The sequence below is a fragment of the Callithrix jacchus genome, chromosome 11, assembly GCF_049354715.1.
Source record: "Callithrix jacchus isolate 240 chromosome 11, calJac240_pri, whole genome shotgun sequence".
Taxonomy (NCBI): domain Eukaryota; kingdom Metazoa; phylum Chordata; class Mammalia; order Primates; family Cebidae; genus Callithrix; species Callithrix jacchus.
Genome location: NC_133512.1, coordinates 81,272,949 through 81,289,444, shown reverse-complemented (window position 1 = coordinate 81,289,444; position 16,496 = coordinate 81,272,949). Strand labels below are relative to the sequence as shown.

Sequence of the window (16,496 nt, the reverse complement as noted above, 5' to 3'; positions counted from 1 at the left end):
TTAGAATTTGGTAGTTTAGTTTTTGCCATTTTGAAATTAGAGAATATATTTTAATATTCTTAAAAAAGCAGTACATTTTAGTTGTCTTAAAAATTAATTTAAAAATCATAATTGTGGAGTTTATGTTTACAATACATAGACTAAAACATGCACAATATGCTGGAAATTTATACTCAGTCACTATTGTATCATGGATATAGCTGTTTTGCATTATTGGAGGAAAAACAGGAACACCTTTTTTCAACTCCCAATTTAACAAATGGATGATTTTTGTAGCACAGGATGAATTAATTACTGTGGAAAAATATACATACTTTTTTGCTTTGCCTCATATTGCTAGCAAACATAATATGTATGACTAAAAGCCTTTGCAGTGATCAATAAATTCTTATAAACTCACGATCAATAATTATCCTTAAATGTTTCAAGGTTAACAAGTGGAACACGTGTAAAATCTGAACTTCTAGTACCTTCCCCATTTCCAAGAAAGATTCTATTCAAATCTCAATTAGACCCCTAATGAAAAGCTTGCATCTGTACATAATAAGCCCACACTGGTGGAACTGCTCTCTCATGCAGCTGCTGAACTCACAAGACAGGGAGTGCACATAATGAGACAGGCCCTCTGAGGGAAAAGGCTGGCACTCTGAGCCTCTTCTGCAGGCAAGTAGAGGGGCTTAGCAAAGGTACCTTCCTTTGTTAAATGAGATATATACTTTAGAGTTTGGATAAGTAAAAGTCATTTAAATACAGATACTTTTGTAAGGTAAGACTTCTAGGTTGTTTTTTTTTTTTTAATCAGCTTACAGTTTTCTGGAAATCAATTCTCAATTAAAAATAAGCCAGCAGAATGGGAAGGGAACAGAGAGGTGAGTTGGCAACCTGGGGAAGGGGTAGTAACAAAGGAAAGCAATCAGACAAGCAGGGTTGTGTGCTTGAAGAGTTGTGAGATGAGAGGTGAGAGGAGCCTAAGTCAATACAATCAATAGAGTTTGAAAATTTACCTCTGAATATACTCTCAGTTTATGCGTGGGAGTTAGTTCTAGAATATTTGCAGAAATATAAAGACTTTGAGAAAATGTTCTCAAGTAATACTCTTGCCAATGGTAAATTCTCTACTATCTTTTCAGAACCAGTGTAAACCGTAACAGTTGATTTTTCTTTTTAACACAAAAACCTTTTTCTATCTAGTATATAGAGAACTAATCCAGAGAGTCAGCTTCTAATTCAATCACAGGAATTGAACAGTGCACTTAATTTCCTGAATACCAATTTGGATCAACCTTGTTTTTGAAGCTTTGGCACAAAGCACTCAAATTATAATGAAACAGAAAAAGGAACAAGGAGATCTCAGCCCTTCCCCAAGAGATTCTTACCTAGGCGAGCCACACAAATGACTCCTGTGTCAAAGATGAGTTTGAAGACGGTACAAAAGGTAGAAAAATAAAAACATTTTATTTAATTAACATTAGAAGATATGTTCTTGACAGTACCCATGCTAAAAAGGTTGTAGGCAACAGTTATTTCACTTATTTCTTTTATAGCCAACCTGTGTTTTCCTCTTTCTTTAAATCAAATTCAAAGTCCAGATCCTTTACTACCTTCCTGGTTCGGCAGTTCCCTGGGTACTTTACTTCTCTACTTTCCTAACTATTATGATAGTAATGATTGTTATCACTGTGGCACGTGGATGGCTGAGTAGGATCCTGCCAGGAAGAGAAATGCTAACTCTTTTAATGTGGGTAATTTTAATTAATCTCTGGTAGAATATGCTGTGGTGTCCTAGAGCCCTGCAAGGTGATAACCACCCCTCTTAAATGGCATTTCCTTGCTTACCATAAAAGTTGGGAAGTACTAGATAAGCCATCTGTCTGTTACTAGAAATAACCACAAAATGTGTGTTATGTAGACTGTTTTGCTACACATTCTGTTTAGAGTTTAAGAACTAGCTACACACAGTAGCACATCACCAAAAATGCCCCTGAGTCAGAAATGCCTGACTCCCCCTGCCGTACCTCAGTTCAAGTCATGCTCTTCTCAATAACCAAACCTCCACTTTCCAAATTTAGTAAGAACAGTGCCTGTTGACCCAAATTTGCTTTGCCTCCATTGGTATTTGTGATAACTGATAACCTACTATATTTTTCAGGTATAGAATAAGTTTGACTGAAAAGACACTATTTACACTCATTGCATATAAAACTAACTTTGATTTAGTTTTGTTTGCTTATAACAAAAGCTGTAATAACTCGTAGAATCTCTTCCTTTATTACTTATATATCAGACTGTCGTAAAGTGGACAAAATAAAATGACTCTTATGGCCGGTTTTTGCTGGGACTGGCTTGTATTGACTTCTGGAAAATGGTTATTAAGTTTTTAGTTTTTTGATTGGTTGTTAAAATGTAGCCATGATTAAATGTTAAATTTTATAAAACTGTTACTTAAAAGTAGTAAATCCTCAAGTTGTCACTTTCTCATCATGTTACTATATTTCACTGCCCTACATGGTGGACATCACTTCCCAACTGCATGTTCAATCATTTTACCCTAATGACTTCACTTTGGCCATGTGGAGAGAATTTACACCACAGAAATAGGCAGTCACTACAAATCAGCTTCACCCCACCCCACTGAGACCAAGTTGTTAAACATTTTCCAACACACCTCTTATAGCTGAATAGTATTTGAAAAAAACTAGATGTGGTTACAGTTCTAGGCCCACATATCTAAAGTGATGGTTGTTAAAGCACCTTTTGTTTCTGTCCTCTGCTTACCTTATTCTAAAATGTATTTTCTTTGGTTCCATCCTTAGCCTTCTCAATAAGGTTCTTTTGTCCAAGTAATTATTTTATGCACTAAAATTTAAGAACAACTGTCCTAGAGCTTTCTGAAATATGGAGGAATAAAAATAACTTTGCTTTGCTCTGTTTTAGTTTATTTTTACATTGAAAAAGAAGCTAAATTCTGGTGGTAATAGTGATGCTACAGAATGAGAATAAAAGCATTCACTAACTTACAACATATGTAAGTGATGATGAATGTGTGCATCATAAGCGATTATCAGCATCTTTCCATCCCTAGCACTTCTTCCAATATATGGCATAGATGCTATATAGATGTTCCTTACGTTGAAGACAAAATTCCGAATTGTTTGATGTCTTCTATTTCCTATATTTCATTTAATATACTGTTTTCCTTAAGGTTTATATTTGTTCACATATATAAAAACACAAACTTTCAATTCTGTTTTTGTTATTAATTAGAAATATTAAATTGAATAATTTAAAATATCTTAAAGTTTCTAGACTCTCTGTCCATTAGATTTCTTCACTGAAAACTTTTATATGACAAAATAGTTTTCAGCTTCTAAATTTTTGCCTTCATTTGGTGGCTCTAGAAGCCAGATGTTCATCTTAGTAAAGTTGACATATTCTCATTTTCTTCCTAACCCAGCACTGCCTTAAAAACTGCCAAGAAGTTTTAAGTGTGGGTGTTTCAGTAAAAAGAAATTCACTGCTGTCCATCAGTTAGAAAATGTTAGGTTTCCTTTTTTAGACTAACAGAACAATAAATGAAAAACAAGTCAAAGCCTTAGAACAGGAAAGACTTAATTTCAGCCTCTTAAAATTAAAATAATCAATTAGATTTAAAATAAGATTGCATATATAATACCACCAAGCTATATATTTTTGACAGTTTATTTGGCATTAAGATTTTCTCTCTTGTAACTGTCAATATGGAAATTTTAATATAGTGGATCTGTAAGCCACCACTATTGCAGCTCCTCAGAATAACACATATTGTAGCAAAAATAATGCAGAATGACACTTCTGCCAAATGTATTTATAGAATGAAGCTTATATAACAGAAGACATTCTAGAAGCAGTGTTCTCTAGCTCTGCAGCTTTCTTAGCAGTATTCCTCAATATTATTTTTGGTATACAATATTCATATTAAATTAATGGGCTAAAGAAACTTCAATTTATAGGGTCTTATTGGAGCACAAAAGCTGAAACTAGGTTGTGCGACAAAATATTACTGTTGGGAATATGCAATAGTAGCAGGTTTGATTGCTTTCACATTGTCCCAGATAACTATATCTTGCTTAATATTGCTACAAATCTATTTCTCCCCCATGGAAACAGTGGCTTGTAGAGCTGTCATAGCTCAGAAAGGTTGTATTCATGTATCTATGAAGTTATTGCCTCTGTTTTCCAGATGGTGACCCAACCAAGTGATTGTCAGGCACACCTGCTGAGCTGGGCTCCTGTGATAGTCGCACCAGGATGCATCTTAAGAAGTATGCATCCCTGAATGGTGTGCCAGTGAGACGAAGGCCCATGGGAAAGGATCTGAAACATTCCTAGGAATTTCTAGCGATGCCAGTTTCTCACTACTTTTATCCTCCCCCACCTTTCTATGTTTAACATAGAGCTGCTGTCAAATTTATGGGCACAAATATTAACAAACACTGTCTCGGAAAGTTGCAGGAAGTTACCATGCAACTTCCTAGTCTACACTAGGTCCCTAGTCTACACTTTCAATGTAAAGAAACACAAAATCAGTGGGGAAGACAAACATTTAAAAAAAATTAATCCTTTGCAGTAAGATACAATAAATGCAATACCAGATACTGTAGGAGGTATAAAGTAGGAAACAGTCTTTTCAACCTGAGGCATAAAGAGAAAGCTTGACCAAGGTGACCCATGGGCTGAGTTTTACAGTGGTCAGCCTTGCAAAAAAATATTGGTACCTTATAGAAACTGAGGATAAGTGGAAGATACAGGTCTCTTCCTCCATTTTAAAATGAAAACAAGTCATAATCTGAATACTGCCATACATTTATTTGTGCAAGTGCAAAGTTAGTCCACAGCTTGTTCATTCCTACTCTATTCAACAACTAGCTTTAAGGAAAAGCTACTCCAACAATTAGCTTTTAAGGAAAACTTCATTCCCTGGAAGATACAACAGTATGATAGTGGTAGGATCAGAAAGCCTTCTGGTTTGCTCAGGTGACAGTGTCCTCAGTTATGGGGGTCACACAGCTAAAGCAAATGCTAGATCTAGTGTGCTATTTGACTATTGGGCTGCTGGACTTTTGTTCATGGAAGGTAGAGATACCTGTATCTTTTTTCTGGGCAACCACCTCTCTTAAATACCACTCATTTTATTCAAAGAAAGATTGTCTCTAACATTACTTAAGCCACTGAACTCACCCTGTTGAACAGAAAAAGTGAAGTGCATGACATAACCATCTCTGCAGTGTGGAGTCCTGATTATGATGTTCAGAAGCTAACTGCCCTGACATGGGAATAACTAATGACTTTGGTGTTCATTAAACATCCATAGGTTGTAAATCAGAGATAATTTACACACATAGTCATTGTTTATTATGAAGTATTTTATGCAAATTACAGATGATTCATTATTGGCAGGAATATGATGTTTTCACTGTATTTTGAAGTTTATATGTTCCTTTCTCAAGAAGTTATTTTTTCATGGGTATTTTTTATACGTGTGTGTATTTTGCTTATTTTGTATATATATTTTAAAATAGCAAGTTGACTTTGTTGCCTCTGGGATTCCCCAGAACCAGAGTAATGTGTGGGAACGGAATACTAACAAGGAGAAACAGCTTCCTGTGTGAGAACAACTCCCATGTTTTTCTTCTAGAGGAGAAAATCCAGAGCTCTTTTGTGGCTGCCATATTTTACATTTACTTTACTCCACATTTAATGTTTTGTTTTCTGAGTAAAGAAGAGTGACATTAGATGTAGCAAAAACAAAACATATTTTTATTCTTCAGAGCTTTCAATTATGAAAGAATAGAACTTGAAGATAAAAAATATTTCATTTGAGAGTTCCCCTAGGAATGGCTTTGAACTAAAGACAAATGTGTATATTTGAAAGTTTGAAACATTCAACATATATTTTTGTATCTTGGAATACCAAAATAAAACCTCCATGGCTGCTCTCTAGTCATGGTTTTCTCTACTAGTTTAAGTGTAGAACACTTTATACAAATGCCCTCTTATTTAGGTTTCTAATTGTTATCAAGAATTTACTTGGAATTTAAATAGAATGTTTCTGTTTCAGGTAATACTTCCCATAGCAATTGACTCAACTTTCTATCGGTTCTATGCTTTGGAAATGTGTACACTTTAATCTACACATATAGGCTATATTAGATCAGAACCACAAACACACACATGCACACACACACACAGCTGACTTAATCATTATGCACTCATTGTAAAATATTTGGAAAATGCAGAAAAGTAAAAGAAAACAGTCATGATCTCATTATCAGGAGACAGCGAATGCTTGGGATGCTAATATATTTCCTTCCTGTATTTTCTATATGCATAAATTTTTATTTCAAAATTGAAACAGCAGATACAGTTTTGTATCTTCCATTTCACTTGCTACAAGCATTTTCCTATATCACTAAGTAATCGTTGAAGGTGTGATGTTAATTGGCTGCATGGCAGTCCATCCTATGGATTTGCCAGGATTTATTTAATCGTTTCATTATTTTTTACACTAAGTAGTTTTGTTTACAACTTAAGGATGTGTATGTGTGTATACATATACATATGTATGTCGTGTATCACTTAATAAAGGAGATCATTATGAGAAAAGAGTCTTTAGGCCTTTTTGTCATTATGTAAACATTATATAGCACATGCACGCAAACCTAGATGGTACACCTACCATCTAGATCCCCTAGGCTATATGGTATGGCCTATTGCTCTTAGGCCACAAACCTGTACAGCATGTTACTGTTCTGAATACTGTAGGTACTTGTAACACAATGGTAAGTACCTGTGCATCTAAACATAGAAATGGTACAGCAAAAATATGATATTATAATCAATGAAAACACTGTCGTATATGTGGTCCATCATTGACTCTACTATCATTACGTGGCACATAACTATATTTAAATTGAACTTACTAAGGGTTTAAAACAGATTTATTTTATTTCATAACATAGTGAAGGGTTTTTGTTTCCTTCTAGATAAAAGTAATGAAAATACTGTCAGAGATAAAGTTACATTTCTATAGATGACTGTTTGCCTTGGGGCCAGGAAAAGCAGCTAGGGACACTCACTTAGACCCATTTTGACATACTAACTTTGTCCTTTCCACATTTGCTTGATGAGGTTTGCAGCACTGAAGAACAGTTTAAATTACTAGACTACCAGAGAGCATGATCAAACCAACCAAGTTGCCTGTTTCAGGAAAAAGAGGTTTTAAGTAACTGGAGGTTTACCAGTTACTGATTCCCCAATCATCTTCTAAAAATATTTTCTGCCTATTATGTAGATGGGTGGTTTTAAATTTGATGAAACTGTAAAATACCATGCAATATTTTAATGTCGAACCCTTATACAATTTTTCAACCTTCCCCCTTCCCAACATGTTGTTGGATAAAAGCAACCTTAAACAGCAACAGTTATCAAGGACAAAAAAAGGAAGTAATTTAATTTCTAGAGATACAGAAAGAAAATATGCCTGTTTCCAATACTACCCTCCTTTTAAATGGCTACTTACAAACTTTTAAAATTATTTTCCCCAGTACCATGATTTGGAACTCCAGCAGAAAATAGTTTAAAGAACACTAGTTCAGAAAAGAAAAGATTATTAACTGCATTGAGCACTTGTCTGATTGCCCTGCTGGACAGATTAACCCCCAAGTGAAATGACTGATTTAATTCTGCCTGTCCTTTCTCACCTAGAACTCAATTTGGATGGCCAAGTTACTAGCTCTGTTTCTAAACAACAGGTTAAGTGGTTTAAAAGTTTTAGCACAGTTGTTTTGTGGCGGTTGCATTTTTGTTTTTGTGTTTATAGGTCTTTAGGAAACAGAGTCCAAGGAATATTGTTCTTATAGCTATACTCAAATGTTGCTAAACAGTGTGTGGCCAGTTCTCAATTTAATCCATCCCTGCACCTGGTCCATAATGACTGATTTTTTAGTGTTCTAGGTAGGACCCCACTGTATAAAGTATTTCATAATATTAGATTGAGATACTGTTTCAGGATGTCTTCAGGTAAGAGTGATCCAATGATTCGTTTTTACTGTTTTCTAACACCTTGAATTTTCTGTGGCTGTGTCTCAGCCAATTAGGAGGTAGATTTAGTGCTTCTTTCTTGAAGCAGTTGCAAGATTATAGCCCCAGGCAAGTTGTGAACATTTTGTCAGTATAGAGACCTTGACACACTGAAAGGTTCAACATTTCATTTGTTTACACAGTTGAAAATCCTTGGTTTTCTAGCACACAGTGACTAAACTAATAATACCACATTTTCTGCTTGATGGTGTCTTGTGAAGCGTTGCTCCAAGATGATCAGAGCCCTTTCTTAGGTCTTGTTATTTGGGATTTACGTATTGCCTTGGGAATATATATCTCTCCAATGCTTTAAAGTTAAACTACTTTTTAAAAAATACATGTTTGTAATTATTTTAAGGGTAGTATACATTTGAAAGGACAAAGGAAAAAAAATGAGTATGGCAGACAGTGCTTGTCCTTCAAACTGGAGTGTTCCAGTGCACGGTTCTGAGTGCACACAACTGACTGCACTTGATCCCTATTTGGCAGGCATAAGGCCTCCTGCCAGTAATACTGGGAAGATGGGAAGTCTGAGATTTTCCATCCAGTGTTCCATTCCCAGGAGTTGCATAGTGCTTATGAATGACTTCAGTCGGGGGAGTCAAGACCAACTTGGTCCTATCTCATTGCAGTCAAGGGGTCCTGGCTATTGAAGAGAAGAAGACCTTGTTAAGCCTTGTCTAAAGCCATAATTTCTGAACAAGAGCCGCCGCCCAACACACACATGGTACCCACTGGTGTTAGAGAAACATCATTCACTTCAAGAAAGGATTTGCTCCTCAGCATTACATTCATTGAAGGGGCTTGTAGCCTAGCTTGTCATAGGCAGTGTAGGGATGATAATGTGGATACTATGGAAAAGGAAGCTGTGATGTAACAGGGTCCTGGGGCAGCATAGTCCTGCTCTTAAAGCAGCCGGGGGTTAAATGTGGTGACTTCTTGTATTAATGAAGTTGTCCTTGAGGATCCAGCAGGCAGGAGCTGAGTCTCCTGACCAGACACCAGAGAAGAGCCCTGAGAATAAGAAAGCTGATGGCTGTACTCTGGCATCACCCACAGATGTGGGACCCCATGCCCTATAGACAGTTTCCAAATTCCTGAAGTTCATAGATCACCATTCTCAATTCATAGACTCCACCAAGTCTCAAGGGAGAAGGACACTTCAGGAGCATTGGGAAGATTTGGTTCATTTTCCAACACATTGGTGTTCTAGAACCACTGTCTCCCCCTTGACTGATGTTGAAGGCAAGATACCAGGCAGCTTTTCGAGGATTTGGTATGCTGCCAGATTTCCTTACTACTTTGAGTTAGATCCCATAGAAAGCCCAGATGTCAGGCTGTGGTATCAAAAGATCATGACTGAAAGTTATCATTAATACCATAGAGGAAGTCTAGCATAGTTGTTAAGAGCACTTGTTTTGTAACCAAGTGCTGGATACATATCCTGGATCTCAAGGTGTTTAACCTTTATGTGTCTCAAGTTACTATCTGTAAAATGGAGCCTATAAAATTACTTACCTCATAGGGTGTTTATGAGGAATACACTTTGTAATATGTGTAAAGCTATTAGAATTATACCTGGCATATATTCTGTGTCATGGGAGTCTTAGTTGTTGGGTTTTGTGTTTATGTTTTTTGATAAATCCTTTTGAGTAACTCTACCCTCATATGTGTAGTTAACATTTAATATGTGTCAGGCACTATTCTAAGTGTGAACGTATTCCAGCTCATTTAAGCTTCATGGCCAGCCTAAGAGATAGGTAATTTTATTATTCTTGTTTTCAGATAAGGAAATTGAGACCCAGCTAGGTTAAGTAACTTGCCCAAGATCACACAGCTGAAAGTGGCAAAGCTGGGAGTCAGGCAGTCTGGAGGTCATTGCTCTCAACCACCCTGCTCCAATAAGCTCCATTGCCAAGGTCCTTTTCATTTGTTCCGCAGCCCTACTTTCTCCTGGTTAGATGAGCCTTATTTTTTTCTCATTATGTCTCAAGCTTAATTGATTAGAGGAATCACCCTGTAGAAAGAAGGCCCTGGGCAGCTCACTCATCGCCCTTACTAACAGCATCAACACCAACATGTGACTTGATCCTGCTGAGTGAGATGCTCATCTGAACCAGCAGTCTCATAGTGGCTTTCCTGACCTAGTCTCACCCCCAACTTCTAATAATTCTGCTACAAAGTCACAAAAACAGCAATGCTTTCTTTGGAGAGACGCTGGATATTTCCCATCGAAACCTTCTGAAGTTGAATTTTCCCGACATTGCCATTGTTTTCTTCCTTTTCCTGTCCACATTTTAGTCCCCTGCCCAGGCATTGGGCAGGTGAATTCTGGGTATCCCTGATAGACCCTGTGAGTACAGCACAGGCCCACAGAGCAAGTGCTATGTAAATCCCAGCGGAGACAAATCAGCTCTGTGGGAGCAATGTTCATATTAATTACATGGCGATATTACCAGACAGACATTCCTCTTGCCATAAAGTGACATGTGCTGTACAGGAACCCCAAGTCCTCCTAGAATGTCGTAGAAGGTCAGATGTCCCAGAAGCGCTATACCCACCTAATGACCCAGTGCCTTCAGTAAGACCTCTTTCACTGAACACTTGCTCTTCTATATACATCTCTAAGGTAATAATTGCCCAAATAAGAACACAGTACAGTCTTAGTACCTTCCTGCGAAGATGCAGGTCTGCTCAAAAGGAACATTTGTCGTATTCTGTGTATAAAAATAACTTCAGGAACATCAACTGCCATGAAACACATCCAAAGGATTTTGACAGGGACAAGACAGTGCATGAAATGTAAAGATCTCAATGTCTGTGAAGAAGTGTGACTGGGAGGGGGAAGGTACTTCACTGTTAATTTTAATGTTTCCAGAAAAGTTCATGAAATAAAATACATTTTCACTGATGTATCCTAATTATAAACAAAGGCTAAATTTCTCTTAAACCTCTTAATATATTCACAGAAATGTTTGTAATTTGCTAATGAGTGGCATTAGATTGAGGGGCACATTGCACACAAAGGATTGCATTTATTCAGGAATGACCCTGCATAAATGCACATGGCTTCACATTTCTTGTAAGGGAATTAATATGAGCACTTCCATCTCCTGAGTTCTTCACAGAAAACAGTTTGCTATTGCTTTATTTAAGTGCCTGAGATTTTATAGCACTATTAGGTTTATCTTCTAGATTTTAAGAAAGAATTCAACTCTCCAAGTCCCTTTGGGATCAGGAAACTGCTAATCTGACTGTTGTATGTATATGAGTGGGTCTGTTTGTATGAGTGCATAGGGATTGGGGATTCTTCAGTGGCTTAAATCTCCTTGAACAAAGATGACCTGTGATGAAACCCAGCAGTTCAGATAGTCAGCCTGTTGGGTTTTTTTTCACCTATGGTGTGCTAAGTCAGTCAGATGAGTGGTTTTTTGTTACAAGATGTCACTGTTTCCCCATCAGGAGATACAATCAGAAGAAATTGATTGAAATCCAAGGCTGTATTCACTCTCATTGGTTCAGCAGTATTGTATATAACATCTATCTTACTTTTAGTTCTCTCTTTTCTTGCTTTTTATTTATCACTAACTTTTATTTCTTTTTTCTTTTTCTGTTCATTTTCTTTCCAGTTATCCATGTTAAGTGGTGATTAGAATAGGACAAATGACACCTGTAGACAGCTTATAATTCTCAGTTGAGCCAATACTTTCAACCTTGTCTTCCATCAGAGCTTCTTAGAAGAGCTGATCAAAATGCTCAAATTTGATTAATTCACATTTTACTTCCTCTCTTCACCTCTGCATATTATCTAGCAGAATACAAAATGTTGTGGCCAAAAGACAGCAGAAGAAGGAAGGAGGAGACCTAGAGAATCTATTATCTGGACAATCAATCCCAAAATAATGAGGAATTATTTGACTACTAAATTACAAGCTTATATGCAAATGAATGGTGGTATCAAGCAGCAGCATGTGTGTTCTCTGTGTAAGAGGTCATCCTTTTATGCCAGATGAATGCAAAATGACATGGACGTGAATGTGGCAGTTCAAGAGCTAAAGAGGCTGCACATAAAATACAAGAAGCAACCAAAAAAGAACAAATACTAGTCTAGGCAGGTAACAAAATTAAGAAAAAAGCACTGGCATTCAAGAAAATAATTTAGAAAAGCAGCAGAGGAAATGTGTTGTGAAAATGAGGATGCATTCAAAAGATCAGACCAGAGGAATATATTAAATGGTGCTATCAGACAAAAAGTACCAGAACATTTACATGGACTTTAGGAGCATATTCTGTTTATTTTCATTAAAAAAATTTAAGCACACTGAATTATGTGCATGTTTCCATTAAGCCAGATCTGCCTTGTAAGCAATCAATAAAGTCATTATTATTTTTTAAAAACTCCTTCATTTGTTGCGTAAATATCTTTTGATTGCCTTCTGTACATCAGGGTCTGAACTAGTGCTGGGTAAATAGGAACCAAGTAGGCAACGTGGGTTTTGAAGAAGCTGATGATCCAGTGAGAGAGATAGGAAAGTAAGCAATCACAACATGTTGTGGTAAGTGCCATGATACTGGAGCTTAAAGCCAAAAAGGAGGGATGTCTCTTTCAGCTTGAGAGAAAAGGTTTCCAAAGACCTAGAAATAGAACTGCCATTTGACCCAGCAATCCCATTACTGGGTATATATCCAAAGGACTATAAATCGTTCTACTATAAGGACACATGCACACGAATGTTCATTGCAGCACTGTTCACAATAGCAAAGACCTGGAACCAACCCAAATGCCCATCGACGATAGACTGAACAGGGAAAATGTGGCACATATACACCATGGAATATTACACAGCCATCAAAAACGATGAGTTCATGTCCTTTGTAGGGACCTGGATGAACCTGGAAACCATCATTCTCAGCAAACTGACACAGGAACAGAAAATCAAACACCCCATGTTCTCACTCATAGACGGGTGTTGAACAATGAGAACACATGGACACAAGGAGGGGAGCACCACACACTGGGTTCTGTTGGGGGGAAAAAGGGGAGGCATAGCGGGGGGATGGGGAAAAAGAAAAAAAAGGAGAAAAGGTTTCCTTCTTGCAATGATGTCTGGTGAAGGAGTATGGAAATTTGTGGGGCTAGAAGTAGTTCATTATGGCTAAAACATAACATCAGGAGAGAGTGGGAAGTGAAGAAAGCTGAAGGAAGCTTTTAATGTGAAAGTCAGGTCACTCCTCTCTCTACTTGAAAGCTACTATGGTAGCTTCCCATAGTGTGCAGAATGGAACTGAAATTGCATAGTGGCCTGCACAGCCCTGTGCAGCAGCCCCTTCTTAACACTCTCGCCTTATATCAAGTATCAAGGATACTTGACTGTGGTCATTCCTTTTTTTCCTTCTCTTCTTTTCTCTTCCTTAAACATATCAAGGTCATTCCAGTCCCAGGCTCTTTAAAGTCAGGGTCTTCTTTCTGGATTTCACATTTCTGCTTATTATTCTAGACTCAGTCATACGTGATTCCCTCCTGGAGGCCTTCCCCCATCACTCTAGAATTAAAGTAGCATCCCAAGTCACTCTCTGTAAAGGTCTCCTATCTGTTTTAGTTATAGCACCTATTAGTCCTGAAATTCTTAAGTATGTATTTATCTGTTTTCTACCTTTCTCTGTTAACAGTAAGACCTCATGGGCAGGGATTTTGCACACTGGTTTATCGATAGTTAATTGCTATATCACCAGCATCTGGAACAGTGCTTGGCACATAATAGACAATCAATAAAATTCTCTCCAGTCACTGATAAACAGATTAAGCAGAGGACTAGCTCCAAAAAATGTCTTAAATGCCATTTCAAGGGCTTTGTGACAAAAGCAATGGGTTTAACAAAGTAGGGACATTACCAGGATTCTGTGCTTTAGAAAAATCATCCTGGCTGTAGCACGAGGCATGGGTTTAGTAGGGCTTGATGGGAGCAGGAAGACTAGTTAGGAAACTACTGAGATTGTTCCAGACCTTCCCTTGCTTAGTGCTGACTTGTATCAAGAGAATAACATTGGAAATAGAGGTAGAGACTGAATATGTGTTACATGAGGATTAATTGATAGGCATAAGATAGTGAATGAAGAGTCAAGATGATATCTAGGTATTGTTCTTGTATAACTGAGTGTATGACATGTGCACAGGAGATGTGGATTTGCAAGTCATCAGCAAATAGTTTGGTAAAGGACACTGTTACAGATGATGAGCTCAGACTGAAGAAATGGTGGAGAGTGACACTAGGAGAGAGTTAACATTAAAATCCTAAGGTCTACAGATCAATTCAAAATCAATTCTTTAAAAATGAACCAGTTTAAACCCACACTGAAAGTAAATTAAAGTAATTAAAAACCTGATTTGGGAACATCGTTTCTCCATGTATGAAGTCTCTTTCTGGTTCTGTTTGCTTGTGTCTCCCATCAGTCTTTTCCATTTTGCAAAAACCCAAACTGATTCTTTAGTAGGTAAGGTTATCTTTGGGCAAGTCTGTCCCACTCATAAGCAACAACAATATGGCTTAATAGGATAAATAAATTATATGACAGACTGAAAGGTCAGTTTGGCATCTTGCAAAATAAATGCTAGAACAAGAAAAACAGGAAATGCTGATAGCATTATGATGATTCTAAAGTTAATGATTCCTGGTAATCATTAATGAAGTCATTTTAAATGCCAAACATGGAGGACTTTGTTTTTCTCCCCTCACACAGACAGGATCCAGTGGCCCAATTAAACATGAAAATTGCCGTAAGTTTCATCAGAGGCCTTGGGAACCCAAACACCAGGTTCTACCCTTGAATACTTAATTGCCTGAAGTTTCTGATTATAACTGCTCTGAATTCATCAGAATCTCTAATCAGTTATGTTTCTGCCTTCTTTACAGACAGGCCAAAAAGCAAGATATTAAGCATTTTCTCTTGAAGAAATAAAAAGTTAGAACAAATGAAAATTCTTAGTTTTCATAAAGGAAATTATACAAAAGGGATCAAAAATGGTAAAGTAATCTGATTCCATTTCTTCTCCTAACTCCCACCATGAAAATTTCCTATTTTAAAATAAAAAATGAAAAATGATTTTTTTTCTGGGAGCCATATATATCCACACATATATATGTATATACATATATATACACACACATATATACACACATATATGTATATACACATATAAGCACATATATATGTATATACACATATATATGTGCGTGTGTATGTGTATATATATATATGTATATATATATATATATATATTTTTTTTTTTTTTTAAGATGGAGTCTCACGTCTCACAAGGTAACTCAGGCTAGAGTGCAGTGGTACAAGCTCGGTTTACTGCAAACTCCATCTTCTAGTGGAGGTTGCCTCAGCCTTCCGAGTAGCTGGGATAACAAGCATGTACCTACATGCCCAGCTAATTTATGTGTTTTTCAGTTGAGACAGGGTTTCACCATGTTGGCCAGGCTAGTCCAAACTCCTCACCTCAAGTGATGTGCCCACCTCCATCTCCCAAAGTGCTGGGATTACGGGTGTGAGCCACCTTGTCTGGCCACATTTATATTGTTTAACTAATTTTTGACAAGCTAAAACCTTTCCAGATTAGAGTCAAATACAAATTTATTAAGAGCCAGAAATTAGTTGGAAATAGCCTATCTTTAGATTGAATTTCACCAATTAAACTATTTAAATAAATCTCTCCTATGTTATTTGGAAATGTGTAATTTATTCTATTTGTAGATAACTCAATAACCAATAGAGTCACAACCAATTCTATTTAATTAAGTCATCAGAACTAATAATTACATGGTAAATAAGTTATAGCCACGATACAGAATTTCTGCTGTAACATAATATATGTAGTCCCGAAAACACCCACAATGTGCATAACCACACACTAAAAATAACCAAGTATATTTTAAAAAATAGGATGAGACACACCACTCAAAACTTACACAGTTTTGTAACCAGAGCACTAGCAAAAACAGTTTTAAAAAATCTAATGGAAATACTAGCCTATTTTTAAAAAGACATGTTAAATTCCTATTTAATAAATGGATATTATAGTAAATAAAGTATTAAAAGCTACGTGTTTGAGATTATTGATAAGCTAATCACCCCAATTAGATCATTTAACAATGTAGAGATGTATCTAAACAGACATCGCACTGCACAATTTTTGTATGTCAATTAAAAATAAAACAATCTTTAAGATTTCTCAAAGAACGAATGATTTCCAGTAGTTATGACCTAGCCATTACTCCATCTACTAGCAGCATACCCTAACTATAGGCAAAATACTGAATACTGAATATAGAATCCTAAATATAAAGTGGTTGTGGTAATGTCATATCAAAGAA

General features: G+C 36.6%; 1 protein-coding gene across 14 annotated transcripts in view; it reads left to right on the top strand.

The window, feature by feature from the left end:
• The window catches only part of IMMP2L (inner mitochondrial membrane peptidase subunit 2), a 935,160-nt gene that overhangs the window by 819,131 nt on the left and 99,533 nt on the right, over window positions 1-16,496 (top strand). The gene's annotated exons all lie outside the window — the stretch shown is intronic.